Source organism: Phalacrocorax aristotelis, chromosome 12 (genome assembly GCF_949628215.1).
Source record: "Phalacrocorax aristotelis chromosome 12, bGulAri2.1, whole genome shotgun sequence".
Lineage (NCBI taxonomy): Eukaryota > Metazoa > Chordata > Aves > Suliformes > Phalacrocoracidae > Phalacrocorax > Phalacrocorax aristotelis.
Window position 1 is genome coordinate 3,333,471 of NC_134287.1, and position 23,875 is coordinate 3,357,345.

At 45.3% G+C, this 23,875-nt stretch overlaps 1 long non-coding RNA gene across 2 annotated transcripts; it reads left to right on the plus strand.

Annotated features, from left to right (window-relative positions):
* The first annotated feature begins 28 nt into the window (after positions 1 to 28).
* LOC142063896 (uncharacterized) lies at positions 29 to 23,875 on the plus strand. 2 transcript variants are annotated; one of them, XR_012662925.1, is made up of 3 exons: positions 29 to 224; positions 10,535 to 10,694; positions 23,265 to 23,875. It is a non-coding gene; the product is annotated as an uncharacterized LOC142063896 (long non-coding RNA). The 2 variants fall into 2 exon arrangements; XR_012662924.1 differs by lacking the exon at positions 23,265 to 23,875 and adding an exon at positions 19,640 to 20,088.

Sequence of the window (23,875 nt, forward strand, 5' to 3'; positions counted from 1 at the left end):
CTCACTAACCATGCGCGCGTGCGTCACTTCCTCAACGTCGGTGCCTGTCACGGACGCGCATGCGTGACGCGGCTGAGAGCGGGACCGGTGGCGGCCTGCCGGCGGGCCTGAGGGCAGGCAGCCGCGGGTGGCGCTGCTGGCAGCAGCGCCCGGGCCGCAAGGAGCTACCGACCGGGACCGCTTCAAAACTCGTTTCCCGCCTTGACCTGCCTTAATCACGTCAGGTGATTGTCCTTTGAAAGGCTTGGGAAGGGGAACGTGATCTAGCGGTTGTAAAGTAGGCCAAGTCCTGAAAAACAAACGTTGTTTGTTGTGCAAATAGAGTAATTTGATGGACTCTGGGTTCCTCCAAGGGAAGAAGAGGGTGCTGCGCAGCTTAGGGTTTAGCAGCAGTATTGCTCATAGGTTAGTAAGCAGCTGGCGAGAGGAGCAGTCCTTTAAGGGCTCCGGTTCTGCTTGCTGGGCTCTGCAGCGGTGGTTTCTTCTGTCTCCTGCATTCCTTTCTAGTTTCTCCCTAACCCTCTGGTCGTGGTTTAACACCAGGCAGCAACTAAGCTCCACGAAGCCGCTTGCTCACTCCCCCCACCCCCCCCCCGCCCACGGTGGGATGGGGAAGAGAAACATGAGTAAAAGGAAACTCCTGGGTTGAGATGAAGACAGTTCAACAGGTAAAACAAAGGCTGCACGTGTAAGCAAAGCAGAACAAGGAATTCATTCCCTCCTTCCCACGGGCAGGCAGGAGCTCAGCCATCCCCAGGAAGGCAGGGTGCCATCACGCGTAACGGTGACTTGGGAAGACAAACGCCGCCAGTCCGAATGTACCCCTCCTTCTTTCCCCAGCTTTATATACTGAGCATGAGCCCATATGGTGTGGGACGTCTGTTGGGCCAGTTGGGGTCAGCTGTCCCTGCTGTGTCCCCTCCCAGCTCCGTGTGCCCCCGGCAGAGCCTGGGGAGCTGAAAAAGTCCTTGAGCAGTGTAAGTGCTACTTAGCAACAACTAAGACATCTCCACGTTATCAACACTGGTTTTAACACAAATAGAACACACCATACACCATACACCATAATAGAACATAGCCCCATACTAGCTACTGTGAAGAAAATTAACTCTGTCCCAGCTGAAACCAGGACAGTGACAAAAGCACAAAACTAGATTTTCTCCAGGGCTCCTTTTGCTGTCTCTACCTTCTTTCTCCTTCCTTCTGTCTCCCTGTTTCAGTGGCATGACAATCCTGGATCCAGCTCCTCTTCCTTTGGGCAGCATAAGTGAATTTATTGACTACCAGCCTTGGACCAACTGTCAGCGTATAAATACATAGCATTTGGAAATGTTTTGCTAATGAAATGCTGAGGCAGATAGAGTTTAACTCTCGGTTTCAGGGAACAATATGTGATTCAGTTTGACCACAGAGTTGCTTTCTTCAACTGCTTTTTAGTTATCCTGCTCCATGTATTCTTAATGTCCTCTTTTTGCAATGAGTGTCTTAAAACAAGACACAGATTTAAAAAAACGTATTATTATTTTGTAAATTATTCAGGGGTGGAGGCAAGGCATGTATCAGTAGGTGACAGTCATGATACCTTATTCTTCTCACATGTAATTTCAACAAAATGCTGCAGACCAAGAGAGAAAGCAAGCTTGTCCAGTAAAGATAACACATATAAAATCCGAGGTTCTACTGATCAGTCATGCTGAATGTAGAAGATTGTGATTGTAACTATGCAGGCATGTCACGGTTGTTGAACAGAGGCATAGCAGAGGTGGTGCTTGTGTGTGACTAGATGTAATGTTTTAATCATGAAAGTTTAAGGGTGTAGGTTAGGGTGTATAGGGAGGGAAGATAACTTTTTTTAGATTTTCGGCTTTGTCTTCTTTATACCCTGCCTTTAGATATTTGTGCACATAGATGAGATCTTCCCTTCGTCTTTAGGCTACACAGTCCCAGCTCTCTTCAGCCTTTCCTCACAGGGCAGATGGTCCAGTCCCTACTCTTCTTAGTGGCCCTTTGCTGGACTCTCTCCAGTAGCCCCATCTCTCTTGTGCCAGGGAAGTCCTAGCCTCTCTAGACATTGATTGTCTGACATTTTCTCAGCTGTGTTCCTACAGTGCATTGATGGAGCCCACATTGCTGTAGTAAAACACTGTTGATAAATGAAGTACCCGGTGATTCAAGCACTTCAAATGTAATTGAAACTTTTTTTTTCCCCAAATTTGTGGCATACCTAACTCACCCACAGAGTCCCTACACATTTGCTCCAAGAGTAGGAGTTCTGTTACTTTTTCTCATAAATCACCACCACTGACAGTTTTAGTAAAATACTGTATCCTACCAAGTTCTCCATGTTGCCAGCTCCCTGTGAGACGTTATTCCATTTCCTTGAGTATTAACGAATAACTCTCAAAGTTGTTGGTGCCCTGGCTTTATTCTGAACTACAGTTACAGGTCCTTGACTGAAGATGTTCCTTCACCTTCCTTCCATGCCCTTTCCCCCTCCAGTCCCCAATGTCTGGAAGCCTCAAGAAAACACAGAACTGGTCCTCCAAGGCCTGTAAAGCTGAGACCCAAAAGGTCAGCAGGCAAATAAAACAGTTCTCAGTGATACACTTTTGTTTCCTTTGCTCTGAAATATGTTATAACTGCAAATATCCTTTGCTTAGTATTTAATGACTAAAATGAGGAGGCTTACCTTTAACCTTTGTTGCCATGTTCTAAATACAGGGAACAATGCTTTGTAACTGATGAAACAATTGAAAGTGTGAAGTGCAAAGTTTTTCAGCAGAGTGAGAAAGGCAGCAACCAGGGGGCATTTAAGGACAGAGCAACATCAAGCTGTTGTCAAAACTAAACCGAGGGGTAGGCTCAGTTTTCCAGAAACTGATTAATTAGGGGGAGAAGATAAGTTGTCCTGGAAAAAGCAAAAAACAGCTTTGTATTATTTGCTAGGAGACGAGTTTTCAAATGAAAGGCTGCTTCTTTCCCAAGCCTGAGAGGAAAATGAGTGAAGATTTTCTTATATGTTAACAGACTTCTATGGGTGCTGTGGTTCATCCTCAGTCGGCAACTAAACACCACACAGCCGCTCGCTCACTCCCCCCACCACTGTGGGACGGGGGAGAGAATAGGGAGAGCAAAGGCACAAAAAAAGAGAGCTTGTGGGTTGAGATAAGAACAGTTTAATAAATACAATTAAAAATATATTATGATAATAATAACGATAATGATAATATAATAAAATGGAAATGGAAAAAAAAAGAAAAAAAAACCAGAAACATGAACGATACAACTGCTGCCCATCCCCAAGCTGCAGTTGCTGCCTCCATCCCCCGGCCAGCTCCTCCCAGTTAACCTACTGGGCATGACGTTACATGATATGGAATATCCCTTTGGCCAGTTTGGATCCGCTCTCTTGGCTGTGCCCCCTCCCCTCCCGGCTGCTTGTACCCCCAGCAGAGCCTGGGAAGCTGGAAAGCCCTTGACCAGTACAAGCACTTCCCAGCAAAAACCAAAACATCGGTGTGTTATCAGCGTTGTTTTCATACTAAGTCCAAAGCATAGCACTGCACCAGCTGCAGTGAAGAAAATGAACCCTATCCTAGCTAAAACCATGACAATGGGTTAACAGATTACTAATGTGGGAGATGGTCAGTACTAAGTCCAGAAGAAAGAGGCTATAATCCAACATTAAATACTCTGGCTTCAAGGCAGGTACTCGCAGGACAAAGCAGTTACACTGGTATCCTCACTGTGACTGCAAACGTCTCAGGTGGATCTTGCTCCTAAAGATACCTGTTGTGCTCTGTGTATGAGGGGATGTATGGGACTGAAGATGAACTTTGTGGGAGTGTTCTGAAATGTGGGAAGCAGAGACTGATCAATGTCATCTGTCTGTGAAACACCATATACACTGGGAATGATGTATAATAATAAGCCTATTGTGCAACTAGTCTCTTGCAAACTGGGTCCACCTCCCAGGTGGTGTGAATGAAGGCTGTTTGACTGAAGTCTGCTGAAGCCAGGTCTCGCAGCAGTTGACAATCAATGTGGCTCCATTAAAGTCATGGCAGGGGTAGATTCTGTAGGCCTTTAAAGCTAGTTCTGTGGTGGTCCATCCTTGATGCATTTCCAATACTATGCCTTTCTTTACCTGTTCTACCTCAACACATAGTTTTGCTTTAGCAGGTGAGATCTATGGTTTTAATCTGTTCCCAACCTCAGCTGTTGGCTGGCACTGTCCATTACAAAGGCTGTAAAAGTACAAAATCCACATTAAAAACCAGAGTGACTTTGAGGTTATATTTTCAGTGCAGTCATTTTCATGGAGAAAATGAACCTCTGAAGAATCAAAGTTCAAGTCTGCTCTCAGCTACATACACACGTGTCTTCTGATCCTTTCACATAGCCAATGGTAGAGTTCCATGCATCCATGTTGCTCAGTATTTTACTGCAGTATTTAATTGCATTTACCTTAATTTTCTTTAATTCTTTTTACATGGAGATGATTGCTAGCGGCAGTGCAGCTACTCTACTAAATTACTGGCAGTGTGGTTTCCTGGGCAGGACTAGTTCTGCTTGTTTGGTTAGGGTTTTTTTAATGTTAATGTTAATATATCCACAATCTTCACCCCCCTCTCATGCAAGCATTAGTGATGACACTAAATCCTTGCTGGAGCTGGTTCTGGCAGCTTTTGACATGCAGTAATTATGCTCTTTTACTTGAATTAGCAAGACTGGGAAATTAAATTGTGTGACTGTCTTCCCTTTCTATCAGCCTTGTGGGATTACTGGGAAGGATCCTGACAAGAGTGTGGAAAGCAGCTCAGAGCTCAGCTGTCGGTTCTGGAGGGCTGTGAGGAAACACAAACAGGCTTCCAAGGAAGCTCAGATAGAGTAACAGCTTGGAAAGGAAGCAGTTTGTTTTTGTGACTCTGAATTGGATAATGAAAAATCAGGTTCTGTAAATTATTGTCAGTGATGAGGGGGAAAGTGGCAGTGCTTTAATTTTTAGTTCAGCATTTTTCTTCAGTTTCCTACTGTAAGTTATCCCGAGAGTCATGGCCTGGGAATTCTGTGAGAAACACATCCCAGTGATGTAGCCAGTGTACCCAGTAATAACCTGCCGTATCTAAGTCCCTGGTTCTTAGTAGGACACGACCCTCTCAAGCCCTTTAATGGCTGGGTTGTGCTGTTAAGGGTGTGCCCTGCTGACAGTTGGCCAAATCTTTAGTCTTGCTTTTTCAATTAGCCCTTTCCTCCACAGATTTTAGTATGTATTTTGCCAAACTGAAGGCTAAGGAAGGAATTTGTGACAGAATGTATTTATGGATTTTGTTCTGAGGAAATCCTGTACGTACGACTGATTGCAACGGAGCAATGGCACAGAAAGCCTCGGACTGACCGGCTAAGAAATAAGTAGTCTGAACCACTACATTTTCAGAGTTAAGTGGCCCCAGGATTTGAACATTGTCTTCGAGCTCTCATCACGCAAGTGTTTATATGCATTAAGCTGACTTGAGATGGCTGAGCCTCAGGCATGTGACTGCTACTCTTATTTATGGAGCAGTCCCTGTAGACACAGTGCTGTGCTAAATATTTAAAGACGCTCCTGGTCCCAAAGTGCTTAGGCCTAAGATTTTCATTTATTCATAGATTCATAGAGCTTAAGGCCAGGCGGGACCATTAGATCATGTTTTCTGACCTCCTGTGTGACACACAGCAAAAATTCTCGCTCAGTAACTCCTACATCAGGCCTGTGTCTTGGAGCTGAGGTAGCACAGATGGCTTAGCAAGATGTCACATTTTGATTTAAATACATTGAACAGTAGAAAACCCACTATATGACTTGGTAGATTGTTCTAGGGGCTAATTCCCCTTGCTATGAAAAAACATGTTTCAAGTGGCCTGAAACACACTAGCTTTAAAAAAAACCCCGGGTGCTGGAATAAGGGGCTGGCCTGTTAAACATAGTGGAGGGAAGACTCCAATGGAATTTTGGAAGAAGCCTCAAATGCAACTTTGTAAAATTTTGAGACTGAATTTTTGGAAAATAAACTTTCCCTTACCTGCTTAGAGGTCTGCAACGGGATGGACACCTCAGGTTCCATCTAAACCTTCCCTGTGCGGTTATGTGCTTCCCTGTGCTATGGCTGTTCCTAGAAATGCTGATTTTGTGGCTGAGCTGATCAGCTGGATACACTTGTCCTGCCTGAGGTCAGCTTAGAAGCTGAAAATCCCAACATCATGCTAGAGGGGTCAGATAATCAGGTACAGGGTGTTCTAGCACTCACAGGCAGCATTGTTCTGTTAAAAAGCAGATGTCAGTGGCAGATTTTAGTGCATATCAGTTTAGCTTCTCTAGTTTTCAACCCTTTCCTGGTGAAATATCAGCTGTGGGTCTGAGCCAACGCCCTAGGAGATTTCTGTGTTGGTGGTGAAAATGCTATACACTGAGGCACACTGACACTTGTAAAAGAATGCTAAGACTGTGAAGTTGTGATGAAAATAGATAATAAATGATTTAGGAGCCACATTACTTCTCAGGAGGGCACAGAATTGCTGGCAGCATTGGCAGAAATGGGAATTCCATCCACAGTAATAAAGCATCTATATCTCCTTTTACCAGCAAGTTGCATGGCAAGTGTCTCTCAGAGCCATGCCAGCATAATAAAGCTAATATATCAACTTAAGAGAGATGCTAAGCTCTTTGAAAATAATTGTGTAGTTGGCAAGCAATAGCTTTTACTCTTTATACTGCAGAGAAATAAAACTGTGGGTTTTTTTCTCCCTCCTTCTCCCTGCTGTGGTGCATTTAAGAAATTAAATGCGGAAATCTACTCCTAGTGCAGTATTAGGTTGGAAAAATCATGACTGCAAATGGGAACAAATTCCAGAAGTGAAAGTTTATCCTACTACTTTACTATGGCTAGATTGCTTACCTTTTGTATTTCCAACAAATATTGCTGGATGAAGGCTCACGTGTAAGGAAGTTCTTGTTAATACCGGATTTTTAGGAAAGCTCCACGTTTGTGCTTATTTGGGCTGCATGTTTCTCTACAAGAAGAAAAAAGTGACCTTCTAGCCAAATCTGCTGCAGCTTGTAGAGGACTGTTCCTCAGCTTGCAGCCAGATCATCGCTTCACATGTGTATTTGCTATCTATCTTTTATAGCTGTGTGTACACAGTAGGTTTTAAGGGCCTGTATAAAAAGCAAACAAATACATACTAGGTTTAAGTACTGAGTAAGCATGTAATAGGATGTTGCCAGGGCAATTGCATCAATCTTCTGCAGGCGAAGAGGGAAGTTGAACCTGGGAGTTTATTGAGTCTTGGCAAACCAGCATTTCACATTTTGTGTACTTCGTAGCTGTTCAGTGGGACGCTTATGATGAGCCTCTGTCCCTCGTATCCCAGAACCAGGGTCTTCTGCTGCCATCTTACCCAGGCAGCTGTAGGCTGCCGCTTTCCCCCCCGCTGATGGCCTGTGCTAGGCCTCCCTGCAGCGACTAGCATGTATGATGAGTCCTAAAGCTCGCCGGCAGGGTCACGCTAAGACTGGGTTTCAGCTGTCAGATGGTGCCATGAAGAGAAACATATGAATATTCGAGTACTCGAAAATTTTCCACCTCCTCAAAAACTAGGCTGGCAGAGACAGACCTGGAAGCAGCCACCTGCCTGCTTTAACACTAGAGGGAGGCATCACCTAAAAGAAATCACAAAGGTTTCTAAAATAGCGCAATTTAAAATGATTTACATGTCTTGGAAGGGAACAAAACACTGATTTCTTTTTAAGGCCTCTGTTTTCGTTGGAATACTTTATGGGAGGCCTAATTTGTTGCCCAGAATGCTTCTGGCCAGAGTGAAATTCAACCTTCCTGATGAGGCAGGCAGATTCAGCGCGCGTTGCTCTGCTTTGTCTTAGCTGGGCTCTCCTGGGACAACCTTATGCGAAGAGCCTGGAGGTAGTTCAGGCACTATAAATAGCTCATTGCTGAATTCTTGTGTAAGCAGATTTTGAAGGCTGTGCCAAAGGATAAAGAGCTGTGTTGTTTTAGTTCACTTTAGACTGACACACTCAAACAGATTTCCCTGTCTGGCCTCAGTTTGTACTCAAAACAGAGGCCAGGAAGATGAAATGTGAGTGCCTCGCTGTATTTGTTTCTCCACAATTGCAAGCCTATAAGCAAAATAATAGGGATTGACTTAATGATGGTGGCTATGTAGGGACGACTGTGGTCCCTGAGGAGACTTTCTCTCTCCCCCTTTACCCCATTAACTCCTCCCATTGCAGCATGGATTCTGTACCATATAAGGGCTAGGTAACGCACGCTCTCTTATTAATGGTAGGTCTGCTTCCATGTCTGTAAACTGCATTTTGATAGGTTGCACAAAAAGACCGCAGAAAAATGTGTAGAGTTATTTGAGGACTCCACAGCAGTTGACAGTAACCTAGAGCTGTGTAAAGCATATATTGTACTGAGCAGAGAGCTGGAATTTACATTTCTAAAGTAGGGACCAGGTGGCTGAAAATCCTGCAAGTTAATTCCAGTGAAGGGGGAGAGGGAGTATGATTACCTGTTCTTTCTCCCACTCCTCATTGTCAGGAGTAAAGGTGGTTTGTGGAGAAGGGAAGTGGGGTATGAGAAGGGGCCCAGGAGCTCTGGTTATCCTGCCCAAATCTTTCAATGAGCTCGGTTCAATGGAGATGTTTATTTCTTCCTCTCCTAGACTTATAGCTGCCTCGCCTCAGCTGGTGAGCACAGCTACACCCAGCAGGGAAAGGGGGGAAAAAGTGCTCTGAGACAGTCGTTTCCAGACAGGTATGGGGAGACGAAACACTGCTGAGGGAGCAAGTGTGGCAGAGCTGGGATGTGCAGATGGGGACAGAAAAAGATGCAAGAAGGAAACGTGTAGAGGCGGACCAGAGAGGAAAGAGCAGATGTGAAGTGTGAGGGAAGGGCTGTTATGAAATCTGGGGACTAGCATTAACTGCTGAGTAGGGCAGTGCAGAAGTATACGGGTGGCTGCTTTGAGTGGACTTAAATCTTTGAATTTATGTGAGGTATATATAGGAAACATGCTGATGGGCCCAGGTGATCTAATATCACTGTGATGAAGGTCTTGAGAGACAGAAGGTCTGTTGTCAGAAGGTGTAAGTTACAGACACTTCAAATGGATGGCAGGAATTTAAAAGAATAATAAAATGTGTAAGTTACAGCTATCCAGACCCTGTTCAGAGTCACTTAAGCTGTTCCATGAATTTATCCTTTAACAAGTTCCAGGCAGTGCCTTTTGTCCTTTTGGCAACAATTAAAATGTCCTGAGTCTGTGCTGAAGTGGGACTTGGTCCACTGTTCCTATTGCATCATGCTGCTCCAGCTCAGCCATATACTGCTTTAATAAAGGAACTTTCACGGTGCCTGTCCGCACGTTCATTCTGTTGAATCCCTTGGACACCTCATCATCTGTGATTCTCACCAAAGGCCTTGAGATATGTTTTGTTAAACAGCTAAAAGAAAATTGCATTGGGAAAGCTGCTGATGTGGTTCCTTTTGCCTTTCAGAACATAATCCTGCAGATCTGTAGTTATTATAGCAGATCTCTGTTTAGAGCAAGGAAGATTTCTCAAGGTGCTGTTTAAGACTTCCTGGTTTGTGCTGCAAATTGTTAATCAGTCCATGACAGCATAAATAAAATTAAAGGGTTTAATTAAAACTAATGAATGAGTGAATGGAGAATACACAGCATGTTCCACTTGCAGAGAGCTGGTGCTGTGAATAATTAAAATGTCACAAAGTAGGAGATGTCTTAGTAAAAATGTTGGAGCTGCAAAAATAGAGGCCCCTGAACTTTGGTAGTTTGGGAAGGTTTTGCTCTTCAGATTGGTTGAAATCAGTTTATGTAAGTTAGGGGAAAGATACAAAAACAAATACAACTCTGATTTTTATTAAGATGGAGTCAAAATTGGGAGCTTGGTGCCAAACAAACCCTACTGCATTTTGGATCAGTCTGTATGTGTCTGGAGATCTGTTTTCATACTGTATTAATCCTAAAACCGTATCACCCAGGAGAATATTTCCTTCTTTTGACTCATCTGTGACTGTATTCTTGCAAGTAAACTTGTTATTACAGGCTATTACATTATTGTTACTTGTTAATATTCTGTCTACTCAAAGCACAAGCATTCTTTTGATTTAAACCCAGACCTGAATCGCAGCCTGGACTGGATCTTCCTTTGGCTCAGGTTTGGTGTATGTGACATGGTCAAGTAACAGGCCAAGAAAATAATTTTAGTTGGGCTGTTTTAAATAGATCCAGGGGCCATGAGGTGGGAGTTAGAAAGATGAAGCCAAGAGGCTGATCAGACTGTTGTAAAGCACAGGGTTATAGATTAGACCCAGCATATCAGTTCTAGGAATAATAGGAAAGCATCTTCCATCTTGCTGCTTGACAGTGGCTTGCCATTATCTGTGGTATGATGTGTTTGATCGCATTCCTCTGTGACCTATTCTGAGGTTGGCGTTCTCCTTCTCCTCAGCTCTGGACTTTTCCCCAGATCTCCTGACCCTATGACATCTACTGAGTCAAGGAGCCTGTTGGAGGATGAAATCGGATCTGGATAAATGTCCTGGCTACTGACATCACTGATGAAATAATAATGCCCCCGCAGCCTGCTTTCTGTGTCATAATGATCCAAGGTGAGTGTCAGTAAGGGACCTTACTCAGCGTAGGGGTTTAACTACACGTGTTGGGAGGTTTCAAAGGTACCGTACCTCCATCAAGTGCCTCTAGAGGCCATGATCTAATGGTAGGCAGTATTGGATGCAAGTTAGAGTGGGGTGAAAAGGTGAAGATCATCTATGAGGTAAGTGGCTATGCTGTTGTATAATCCTAGCTCTGTATCTTGTTATTTCTTAAGATGGCTGAGTAAATAAATTTACCTTGAGAATTTCCACAAGCTTAGCCTGGTAAGTTAAGACTAGAGGAACAGCGCAACTTCCAAGTGGCACCATGGAGTCTTCCATGTCCAGGCCAGCTATACAAAGCCTCACTACTAACGATATGCATAATATATTCCCTCTCAATGCTTGGCTGTCTGTTTAGTGGAAGATCTGACTAGATTATGATAATGGTCCCTCTGAGCCTTAAACATTTATAAAGCAATGAGTAGACTTTCCCAGGAACTCAAGTGATTTCTTAATGATACATTACATAACATTTAAAAGTATGGCATAACCCTAATGTATTTGCCATTGGCTTAATGCATTGGCATTATGAATAGTGTGGAAAAGAGGTATCTCAAAAATGCATTTCTCTCAGGAGAAGAGACTTCTGAAGAATATGGCATTTTTATGCCTGAAGTTTTCTCTTTCCATATGTTTTTCGCTTATTTTGGTCCAAAATTCAAATATTTTGGAAGCAAACATTGAGAGTCTACCTAAGAAAAAATGTAATTCTCTCTGCACCTCACTTTGGATGTGTTTGACTTGGGGGAAGTTATACAGAAGAAAATGTGGGCCTTTCAATATGCTGCAAATCCCAAATATCTATACATTATCAAAGCAGACTAGACTTTCTGGCTCACCCTACACCATGAGGGGCCTTGATTACCCAGAAAAAATAATAATTTATAACCAACAATTGGAGGTAATCAGGTATGGTCAATTCCTCACATAGATATGCTGATTCATGTGAATTCTTAGAGTTTAATGGCGACGTTAATAATTAACTACAAATTAAAAATAATCACAAGTGCAATTGAGAAAATATCTTCCCACTGGTTACTTTATGGTTCAGTTTCAATTAAAGGTTTCGGTACTCATTTTCAATCAACCAGGGCTTCTATGCTGCTCCTTGTGACATCACTGTAAATCTGGGATGAGGTTCTTATGAAGTCAATGGCATCACTCCAGATTTACATAGATCTAGCCAAAAGCAAAATAGAGTCCATCGACTAAAGCATTCCCTTATCTTCAAAGGGAATTGGTTTCATTTGTAATAAAATATCTCAGGGCAGCCTAGGTTAAGCCTAGTTATTTGGCTTCACTGAGGCTCTTTGTGTGAATGAATCTTTTTAGATTTGAGCCTAAAATGTTGAAATCCATAAGCAACCTTCCACAGACTTCACTGGAGCAGATCCAGGCTCTACAGAGCCCCTGCTAAGACGCTTTTCATTACAGCAAGATGCAGTTAAGGTTGCAAAAATTTGTTGGGCTTTTCATAAGCATGCATATAAAACCGTATATTTCCTGAAGTCCAGAGGCTGCCAAATATTATTACGATGTAGCTAGCAAGAGGAATGGTTGAGGTGTTTGGAACTCTGTCCATGCTGGTCTGTTTTTGCAAGGGATAGTTTGGTTAGCTATATTCTCTTGCTCTATATATCATTACAATATTTTTTTCCAAACATGGATCAATCATTTACCTCATTAGTTTATTTTCTTAGTTACTTGTGAAGTGATCAAAAGCCAAAACTTGAGATCAAGATTCCTCAGTGAGTAGCCCCATGTTTTTAACTTAACCTTATTGAGTTTAATACTTGCCACACAGTAGCGTATACGGTGTGTACTTGTAGGATGTACGAGCTCTGGTTTGTGTTTTGCCATGTGGTTAGGTACAGCAAAGCAGAGCAATACCTTTGTTTAGGTGCATACAAAAGGTATTAATATACTTTCTTTCAGGGCACCTAGTAAGACTGTAAGCCAGTAAGTTCTGCTTTAAAATGTCACTCCAATCTTCAAAAAGGGCAAGAAGGAGGACCTGGGGAACTATAGGCGAGTCAGCCCCACCTCCGTCCCCAGAAAGGTGATGGAGCAGTTCATCCTGGAGGTCATCTCCAGGCATGTAGAGGACAAGGAGGTTATCAGAAACAGTCAACATGGATTTACCAAGGGAAGATCATGCTTGGCCAACCTGATAGCCTTCTGTGATGGCATGACTGGCTGGGTCGATGGAGGGAGAGCAGTGGATGTTGTCTATCTTGACTTCAGTAAGGCATTCGACACTGTCTCCCATCGCATCCTCACAGGCAAGCTAAGGAAGTGTGGGTTGGATGAGAGGACAGTGAGGCGGACAGAGACCTGGCTCAACAACAGAACTCAGAGGGTCGTGATCAATGGGGCAGAGTCTGGATGGAGGCCTGTCACTAGTGGTGTTCCCCAGGGGTCTGTGCTGGGTCCAGTCCTGTTCAACATATTCATCAATGACCTGGATGATGGGACAGAGTGTAACCTCAGCAAGTTCACTGATGATACCAAGCTGGGAGGAGCGGCTGATACACCAGCAGGCTGTGCTGCCATCCAGCGAGGGCTGGACAGGCTGGAGAGCTGGGCCCAGGGGAACCTGATGAAACTCAGCAAGAGCAAGTGCAAGGTCCTGCCCCTGGGGAGGAACAACCCCACGCACCGGCACAGGCTGGGGGCTGAACTACTGGAAAGGGGCTCTGTTGAGAAGACCCTGGGAGTGCTGGTGGACAACAAGGTGACCCTGAGCCAGCACTGTGCCCTTGGGGCCAAGAAGGCCAACGGTGTCCTGGGGTGCATTAAAAGGAGTGTGGTCAGCAGGTCGAGAGAGGTTATCCTCCCCCTCTACTCTGCCCTGGTGAGACCACATTTGGGGTGCTGTATCCAGTTTTGGGCCCCCCCAGTTTAAGAAGGACAGGGAACTGCTTGAGCAAGTCCAGCGGAGAGCTACCAAGATGCTCAGGGGACTGGAGCATCTCCCTTTTGAGGAAAGGCTGAGAGACTTGGGTTTGTTCAGCCTGGAGAAGAGAAGGCTGAGGGGGGATTTAATAAATACCTATAAATATCTAAAGGGTGGGTGTCAGGATGATGGAACTAGGCTGTTTTCAGCAGTGCCCAATGACAGGGACAATTGAGGGTCAGTGGGCACAAGCTGGAACACAGGAAGTTCCAGTTAAATATGAGAAAAAACCCCTTCCCTGTGCAGGTGCCAGAGCAGGGGCACAGGCTGCCCAGAGAGGCTGTGGGGTCCCTTCCCTGGAGACATTCACCCCCCGCCTGGACGCGGCCCTGTGCCCCTGCTCTGGGGGTGCCTGCTCACGCAGGGGGTGGGACGGGGTGATCTCCAGGGGCCCCTGCCAACCCACACCAGTCTGTGATTCTGTGAAAAAACATGTCTTTGCTCAGTCCTTTCCAGATGTTGGCACACCTCTTCCCCATTCCTATGTCTTGCTGCAACAATAATATAAAGTAGACCTAGGATTGGTTTACAGAGCCCAAGATTTTTATCTGATGGGTTATTTGCATCCTTTCTGTGTAAGGGAATGGTGGCATGGTGCAGCTTTTCACCCGCTGGCAGGCAGGCTGGTTGATACTCCCAGAAGCACGTGTCTTACTGCGTATCAATATCACTGCTGTTCGGCACGTGTAGGGAACACAGTGATCCCAGAACTGCTGGGCGAGAGCAGATGACCGCACTGTGCATGCACTGTAAGGAAGGGCTGGAGCAGAGATCTCTGGGGGTAGGCTGCTGACACCAATGTGACTTTGCCAGCATTCATTACGCTTCCAAGTTGCTCTGAGGAGTGATGCTAGTGAATTGTCCTGGAAGAGTCCACAAGATGAGCAGGCTGATCTAGCAGATCTAGCAGCTCGTAGCTCCTGCATCGAAAGGAAGCCTGCAAGAATTTTTTCAACATATCCATGAACAACCGTGTGGGGAAGAGGGGATTTTTCCTTTGAGTGGGATCCACCCTAGACCTCTCACTGCTAGGGAAACCTTTGTGTTCTCTGAACGTTTTGGATGAAGATACACTGTTTTACAGTCCTTCTCTCTGTAGAGTAGGTGGGGACAGCATTCATTTGTAACCAGAAGTATTATGACAACATTAAAAAACAAAATTTAGACTAAATATCAAAGAATTTCATGACAGCTAAATGTATTACAGTCAAGTCAGCATAAAGAAACATCAGAAGCCCTGTAGCATGGGTCACAAGCAGCTATGATATACCCAGACTTGGGAGAATACTGTGTAAGGAATAATCTTAGATTCTTTTATCTGGATGATGAAGGAAAAAAAACAGTAAGGAAAATGAAACACTGGAGCAGGAGTCCAGAGGGGCTCAGAAATCTCCATCCCTAGTATGGAATTGACGTTGCCCTTGTTGCATCTTGTGTATTGCTACTCATAGCATTCATCTGATTTTAGACTGTTTATGCCAGCAGGCCATGGAGTTATGGAGCTGTGAATCAACTCCAATAACTAGGGTAGGATCAATACCTAATTCTATAAAGAAATCCTCTTAAAAAGGACAGGAGACCAAAGCTAGGATTAATAGAGCCTTCCAACGTACACCTCCAATTGCACGTCAGAGAGTTGTCAGTATCCCTGATACAATTTACACTGCATCAAAAACACAAACCTCAGCAAGTACAGAAAGTGAAAGCAATTTTGGAATGATCTGTGCTAGAACAATTCCCTCCACAATAGGTCTAAGCTAACCCAAACTGATGCTTTTTACACAAATGATTATAAATAGAAGCCAAATTTTTGTCAGACCAATAGTGGAAACTTAACATATTGGCCCCTTGGTGTCATTTGAAGAAAATTAATGCAGAGGGCCAAAGAGACAGAGTCTGCAATATGTAATGCTCTGGAGACAGAGCTGAGATTTTGTTCCTAGTGTAGCAGAAATAAATGCTCTTGGCAAGTCATGGGGGAGAAATAAGACATGTGCATAAGTAAGATTAATCAGTAAAGCCAGTGTCTATCTCATGAGTCATATCTGACATCAAAAAGGCCAAGGTTGTTGCATGTTAAATTTGTGCTACTACAGGAAAAGAAAAATAACAAAGAATCTCCTGTGCAAATTGTGCTGTAGATTTGGAGAACGTGCAAGCACTAGTGAGAATGGGGGCAGGAGAAGAAGGAGGGGGGCTTTCTCTTCCCTCTCTCAGTAGAAAACTAAGTGTGGAATTGCAGCCCAAGCAAAATCAGTGCCAATGCTCCTGTGGCTCTTAGCAGGGCCAGGTCCTGCTGGTATGTACTGGGTTACAGCAGAAAAGTTGAGTTTCTCAGGTAAACGCTCAGAGAACTAAGTGGGAGTGAAAACTGGCCAAAGAGCCTGATTCTCAGTGCTGAAAAAGCTAGATCTGTTAAATCAGAGGCAAGGGAATTTTTCTTCAGTGAGGGTCAAATAGGCTTTTCCTACACGTTTGATGAGCCATTACAGTATGATTGAATAATGGGGGACCAGGGGGAAAGCAGTAGCTACCAGAGTGTGGAGCTGTGGCCCCCGGGCTGCAGGTCCCCTGCTCACCTCCCCTTCCGCGCAGCGTGTGCCGGAGTGACCTGACACACAGGTGCCTGGGCTCCTGTGTGATGAGCGGTGGTGGCTTGGTGGGTGCTGCTTTGCCTCCCTTTGCAGCAAACGACTCTGCTAGCTGCCTGCCTTTTCTGCAAAGACAGGGAGGTGTGGAAGGAGAGATACCGGGTTTCTGCAGCATCACTCTCTGTTTCAGTCCTAGATTTCCTCGTACATTTGAAATTTGTGATGGCCTGGGCATGGTTTTGTTCTGCATCAAAGACAGCTCTCGGCAGGGTCCAGGAGAAAGCACATCTGCAGAACCAAGAGGTGTTCTTTGGGGACATGGGGCAGGGATACCTGGTCTTGCTTTTTTAAAGAAGAGTGTGTTGAAGCAGGCAGACACAGGGACTTTTTATCTCTTTACTGCTCTTTTCCTGCCGTGCCTTCCCCAGGAGTTTTCTGGATCTTACTTTCAGAGCTCAGTGGACCTATCATGCACCAGCCACCCTCACTGTGAGCAAGAGAAGGGGGCAGCGCTTTCAGTGTAGCAGAGATGACTGTCAGTCGATGGAAGGGCTGCATCTCCTCTTGGAGAATCACATTTCAATCTTCTCCCCAGGACATGCAGCTCAGTGATGCTCCCATGTGGGCCCGAGCCTTCAAGGCACAATCTGGCTCTACTAGTTTTGTGGCGGTGGTTGTCTAGGCAGGTTCCCCCAGGACTGAAATGAGAGACCTTCTGTGCTGAAAACACTTGGGTCTGTCCAGACTGAGCTAAAGTGGGCTATGTAATTAAGGTCTGTAATGGGCTCATATCCTTGGGGAAATGACCACACGGCTTGGGACGGGTTGAGCAAAGACTGGGCAAACAGTGGCCTGTAGGAAACAGCCACACAAGTGTCAAGTGTGGGGAATCCTGGGCACCAGGGAGGAAGGTGGGTGGATAGAGGTTCCACTTTCATTTCCATGGCAGTCCCTGGTATGGAAAGCATTGTGGAATAATATTTGTTGCTGCAGGGTCAAAACTGAGCTGTTGTGCTGGAGTTTCGCCTTGCTCTCTGTATTAAAAATGCTGCCCTGCTCCCCGCTGGCAGAGGGAAGGCTAACAGCTGTCCTGCTCTTCAGGGCAACTTTCCCGCTTTTGCTCAACTCTGTTTTCCACTTGCCAGTCTCCCCAAAACAGGAAAACCAAGTGGTACCCTAATGCAGTTTAGGAGATCAACCGCCGCGCAGGCAAAATAGGACTCAGTGGAATAAAACCAGAAGGGGAGAACATGCGCCGCTTGCACCACAAACTCATCCATTGTGAAGCATTTCCAAAGGATTTTGGGTGCTGATGCCAGTAGGGAAGAAACCAGCACCCATGAGGTCCTGCTAGATGGGGAATGGGGTGGAGGTGCTGCGGGGCAGGCTGATGAGCCGGTGGTGGTGGCACTGCCAGCAGGCTGAGCAGCCCTGCCAGCTGGCCTGCTGCAGCCCAGGGGCATGCTCATGTTTCGGCTGCGGGCAGCGTGCCAGGCTCCCTGAGAGTGCATTTGCAAGGCACCAGCGCCCAGTTTATTGGGCTGCAAGGGGAAGCTTTGTGAGCTTTGTGCCCAAACCAGCATGCAGATATAGAGCTTTTTAAAAGCAGCAAGACTTAAGGATAGCTTGTAGCTGTGTGGGAGCTTTTAGTGCAGGAATGTGCTAGCTGTCCTGCTGCTGGCTCATTAGCATCAAGTACCTTAAATAGAAAGTACAGGCAAGAGGGACTGGTTGCCAAATGCATCGCTAGATAAAAGATGTGAGGATGGAGTTAAAGGTGAGGATGTGTATCAGTCATTTCAAGGTTAAAAATCACATTTTATTTAGCTGGGCAGTTCCAGGAACTTCTGGATACATATTATACTGGCAAGTTATCCTATCACGTTAAGAACATGCAATTAAAGCTTTCTTGCCTTCAAGTGATGAGGGTGAAAACCCAACAAATTGCAATAGACCTAGACTGAAAAATCACTGTCCTCCAGCCCTGCCCTGGGAGTTGTGAGAAGATGAAGTCCCACTTACATGCATGGATTTGTGCAGCGACTGGACCTGTTAGCTACCCTGCAGTTTACTTCTTTGTCTGTGTAGAGCCACTGTGTGCTTCTTTGATGCAGGGAGGGAAAGAACGGATGAGCCTAAGTGCTGATAAACTTATCTGCTTCTGGAGTCCCAGCATAGTGCAAGTGCCTTGGGACAAAGTACTTGCCCTGCATTATGAGAGCTTGGTGACTTGTGCCTCCCTGTTTTCTGGTCCAGCTTTGTGTTGTCTCATAGCAGAGACATCCTCTGCTCTGCAGCTGTCATAACACTTGCAAACCACCCACTCTTCACAGGAGCAATTACATGTAACCCAACCCCTTGCCGTATGTGCAAGCTGATCTCTCCCACTGCCCTAATTCAGGCTCCAGAATCCCTTTGTTTTGCAGTGCTGTCACCTCTCTAGCAATCACAGCAGACCAGCTTCATTATTTTCCAATTTGTGCTCTGGGCTGTGAGACCTCAGACCTGCTGGCCTTCTCCCAGGGGAATTCCACTTAAGCAGCTCAGACAGGGTGCTGTCTGCTGGAGATTCCCTTGCCTGCCTCTTTTGGAGTAACGAACAGGCTGATTTATCTTTCTCCTGATGGTATCAAGCTATTTGTCAGCCATAATTTTTGCTTCTGATTTAATTGTCTCCTCTCTGCTCCGCAACAGAAATTTGCTGTAGAGCTTAGCTTATTAGCACTGATTTATTTGAGCACTTGTTGCAGTTTACCACGACCTGCCTTTCCATTTCTGTGCTGCCACATCCCTTACTGTATCCTGGGCCAGTTTGAATGGAGATCATGGGGAAGAGCTCGGACAAAAGAGGACCCCTTCCCTCCCATGAAATCCAGTTAGTTTTGTATTGTTTCACCCTGTATTTTTAGATCAGGAAACTTGCTATGGTGGGCAGACCTTTCCAGAGATGTTGGAGCTGCAGTTGTTGCCACTGTTAAGTTTACTTTCTCAGCCAGTGTTTGATTTCAGCTGAGATGTTCTGATTGGCATCCAGATTTTGGTTGCTCTGAAGTTTGATGTTTGTATCCGCTCAGAATTTACCTATGAACTTCCTCCCTCCTCTTCCCCCCCCCCCCCCCCCAAAAAAAAAAACAAACCCAAACCCCTGTACTTTTTCTTTCTAGAAAAAATATGTATTAAATACTCAGGTTTGACCAGAACAGCTTTTCTGTTTCTTAGGAAACTGCCATTTTAGACCAAACTGAAACACAGTACTGGTTATTTAATTCACTGATACCACCAATAGTTCAGTTCACAGTTATCGCTGATAGCTTTTAATTTTTTTATTTATCCAACTTTACTCTGTACAGCTTCTGCAAAAAGTCTCTGGAAAAATACTGGAGCTGGAAATACTCCAGAGACCTGCATGTGATGGAGATAGCCCCTCTGTGACTCGCTGCTTGGGCAGTTCAGAGCCTTCCTCGTGGCCAGTCAGCATCTGAACCGGTGGTGTCGCATTGGGAAACCGAACTCGGGTTAGCTGCGGCAGTGCCTTTGCTGTGGGGCTCTGCTCCTCTGTCGTTTGTACTGCAGCCAGGTGCCCCTGACCTCGCTGGAGGTGGACACTGAGTGAGACCTTTCAACCTTCAACCTATTCGACTTCTAAGGAGCTTTTCCAGGAGAGCACCAGTGCCAGAGTGTGGTGGTTACCTGAGTTGTTGAACCTGGCCTGGGCCAGCCTCCCTGGGTGCAAGGACAGCATTAACTTCATTTTTATGCCTTCCTGCTGGTTTTTAATAAATGCAAATGGCAATTAGGCAAAAAGTAGTACAAGCTGCTTAAGATTTCTTTCCTGCTTCACTGGCCAAAAGCCTTAGTCAGCTTTAATAAAAGTTTTCCCAGGGACTTGTGTTTTGCAGGTACAAGTAGGATTCATAGGCCAATGCTTGAAATCTTAAACTTAGGCATCTAAATGGAGATAGTCTAAAGATAAGACCAGTGTGGATTAGGAATCCTCAGAAACAGAATTCTGTGGTCAAAAATACACTTACTGGACAAGCCAGCCCTCTATGGGAGTGTTGACCAAGTGTCACAAAAATACAGGGGCTGATGTAGGCTAGGCCTCTCCTGCTCCTTCTATATTGAGACACAGAGGAAAATGCTGCTGAGAGCACGGGGAGGACGAGGCCAAGGGGCTGATGAATTTGCTCAGCGCCATGCAGAGCCGATGGCCAGGTGCCAGTTTGACATTGGTTTCATGGGTCTGGGATGCTGCTGGTCTGTGGGATGGACCTTTGGGTCTGTGGTTGTCTAAAGCCAGAATCAGAAAACACCAGTAGCTTGGTTGTACCCTGAAGCCACTAAACCTATAGGTCATTGGCAGAGAGGAAAATTACACTGAAATAAAGCACTGGGACTGCCTGGACTGTCCTCCCCTCGGCAGCTGGCCATTGGGTTGCATATGTTCAAGCCAAAATTTCTGCCCTAAGTGTAAAAGAGCTGCCCCTGCGCGGGGTCTGTAGGTGTGCAAGGGGTTCAAGTGCCTTCCTGCTCCCTTCAGGGCTGTACCGCAGCTGGGCATACCCTCCTGTGCCTAGCTAGGGGAGCTGCCGGCGGGAGGTCCGCCCCTCAGCCGTGGTGGAGGTGTGTTTAGCTTTGAGTTAGAGAAATCGAAAAGATAGCAATATAGCAAATTTTTCTGGCCAACAGATGGTGCTCTCCAGCTGATTTTCTGTCTTGAGTGGGAGTCTGGTACCAGTTTGAAGCAAGCCCTTTTGTATTGTTAACTGCAGTAAATTTTTTCTGGCCTGGGTTGAGCTACCCAATTATAAAGCTCAGAACAGGCTTTGGAAACTCTCTCCAGAGCCGACCTGGCTTGATGGCCTAGGCAGATTTTTTTCCATTTGCAATTAAGATTTTATTTAAACTTAAACAATGGTTAAACAACAAAAAACACCGGCCCCTGTGTACAGTGTGCTGCTGGCAGCCTGACAACTTATGACTCTTAAATTACACAATCACGACCTAGTACCAAATAGGAACAAGCATGTTCTTAAATTCCATGAAGCCTTAAATAATCAGATTGTGACAAACTAATACAACCAGGTGGTAGGTAAATCGGAACAGAATAGTTCCTTCCTGGCACTTGGGACCCTTGTATTGGAGATACAAGCTCCCAGCTGATATAAGCTATGTGGCAGCTGTGCTGTGGGTGAGCAGGGTGCTGCTGTGCACACCTCTGCTGCCGACCGGGCATTTGCACCCTCCCTGCGTGAGCGGTGCTGGTGCTGTGGCCATTGGGTGAAGTGGGTCAGCTAAATGCAGACTTGATAGATCAGCAAGCTGGTCCAGTCTGCCCCACAGCCACAAAGCTGTCTGGCCTAAGGAATACAGGAGTATTTTGCTACTGTACTTTCCTGTCTTTTCCATCAGCAGCCTGGGCTTACGCTGCTGTTATGCAACTGCTCCTCAGTTTTACCTCATTTTATGAAGTCGTCTCTGACAGTACTTTGGTTAACGCACTTCTGTTGGGAGGTAGCGTGTGTGTCTCCTGCTCTTGCTCCTGGCTTCTGCACTTTCTTCTGCCAACTCTGCTGTTTGTTGAGTCCATTTGTGACCTGATTCAGTTCACTAATGTAGGTGAAAATGATCAGTGGAAAGGGTCAGCAAGGTCCTTTCACTCTTTCAGCAACAGTGAGCCCGGAGATCAGTCTAGTTTGCTGAGGGAACTGCAGCCAGAGCTTTCAGGAACCTGACCTTGCTTGCACTGAGGTTGACAGCAAAATTCCACCTGACGTGGATGCCGCAGGAGCAGTCTCGGGGCTCCAGTCTTGCACGTGGTTATATGGAAGAGCCTAGGCATAGGTTTTGTGCCTCTTTGGGTTAAGCATACCAGTATGTGCTTCAAATAGCTACCTGTTGTCTGTGTACGTCACCCTTAGGAAAGCAATGTTTTAAAGGACTCACAACTGCTTACAGGAAGGCAGTATATCACAAGGGGGAGTTGTGTTGCATCAACGACAATGCTCTGCAAATGCTACATCTGAGATTAACTTCCCAGCTGTCTCTTGATTTACTTACAATCAAGGGCATATGAGCTGAAACTTCCTTTACTCTTCCTTGTCAAAAGGACCTGCTTAATGCAAAGCTAGGAAGTATGACAGGACGTTTCTTTATGCTTTGTTAGTGGTTTATGTGGACAGCACTAGCTTGAGTCACTCTATTGGAGGTGTGGAGCATATCCTCCCGCGTTAGCTCAAGAGAAATCATCCAATGTGTTCAAGCTGGCAGGAGTTTCTTATTAACTCCCCTTCCCCCAAAAGTGTTATCACAACGATCTAATGTGTTTTTATGGGTATGAAATCTTCCCCTGATTACCGAGCTGAAGGGAACATGAGAGCAATTTGTTCCGGTTAATAACCAGGAGGCTTAACTTGAAATAAATTGGAATGAAAGCAAGTGTAAACCAGATGCAGAGAGAACAGAGTTGCAATCTATTGAAGAAGTGCTTGAGGTTTCTTGTGCACATTTTTCTTCAAAACAATTAATAACATGTTGAAAGTGCACATCAAATCCATGGTGCTTCATCCTTCCACTGTGAGAGCACAGTTATATGCTGCTGAGAACAGGGAAAAGCCTTGCTTTGAACAGCATGTGTGGGAGAAAATGAAGGTGGCCAGATTGCACTGTTGTAACTCTGGAATGGGCTTCTCTAGTGGCTGTTTTGAGGTTGCCAGATGAGAAGACTATTGCTTTTTTTTTGACTCGGTGGCCAATAATGAAAGTTCTTATCTTTACTATCTTGTGGCCAATAATGAAAGTTCTTATCACGACTATCTTGGGTTTTGCAAGACTTTGTTTTTGCTTCTTATAGCCTATGTCAGCTCATAAACTCAGAGGAGGCATGTAGATTTATTCCTTAGTTTCCATCTCTCTGCAAAAGTGATAGAGCACAATTAAATCAAATTGAATTGTTTCTCTTGATTTCTTCTCCAGGGTGTTGTCTACTTGTTTTCATGCCGAGAAGGTTTGCATCTACCTGATTTCCTGGTGATGTCCTAGAAGTAATTGGAATGATTCAAGGACCAAGAATACAAGTTTATTAAGATGAGGAGGGGAAATTGTCTACATTGTCAAGTCTTGTGTGTGTTATGATTTCCATGTTAGGGAGCATCAGTCACATGTCCTGAAAGAATATAAAGCACGGAGCCTTGCTGATGGCAAACCCTGCTCACAGCGCAACTGGCATGTTAGCGGCTCTGTTAACTCTAACTGCGGATTGATGAGAGACACAAGGTTGTCTAGATTTGACACAGTTTATGGAGGCTCAGATCAGCTCTTCAGAGGCAGATGTTAGCAACAGTGTGTAGGCCCAGAAGCTAGGTGGTGCTGACAGCTGACTTGGAGCCGCATTTAACAGCAGCATTTTTCTAAGTGTTGGATCGGTGCCAGAAAGGGAACCCCAGCCCTGGTTGCCTTAGCAGCATATACGACCAGTGCTTTGCTCTGTGTATTTTTGCTGTTACCTTACAAGTTCACTGGTGCTGCTGCTCTTTGTCAGAAAGTTTAATACATCCCAGAGCACCCCATCAGTGTCTGGGTACTGG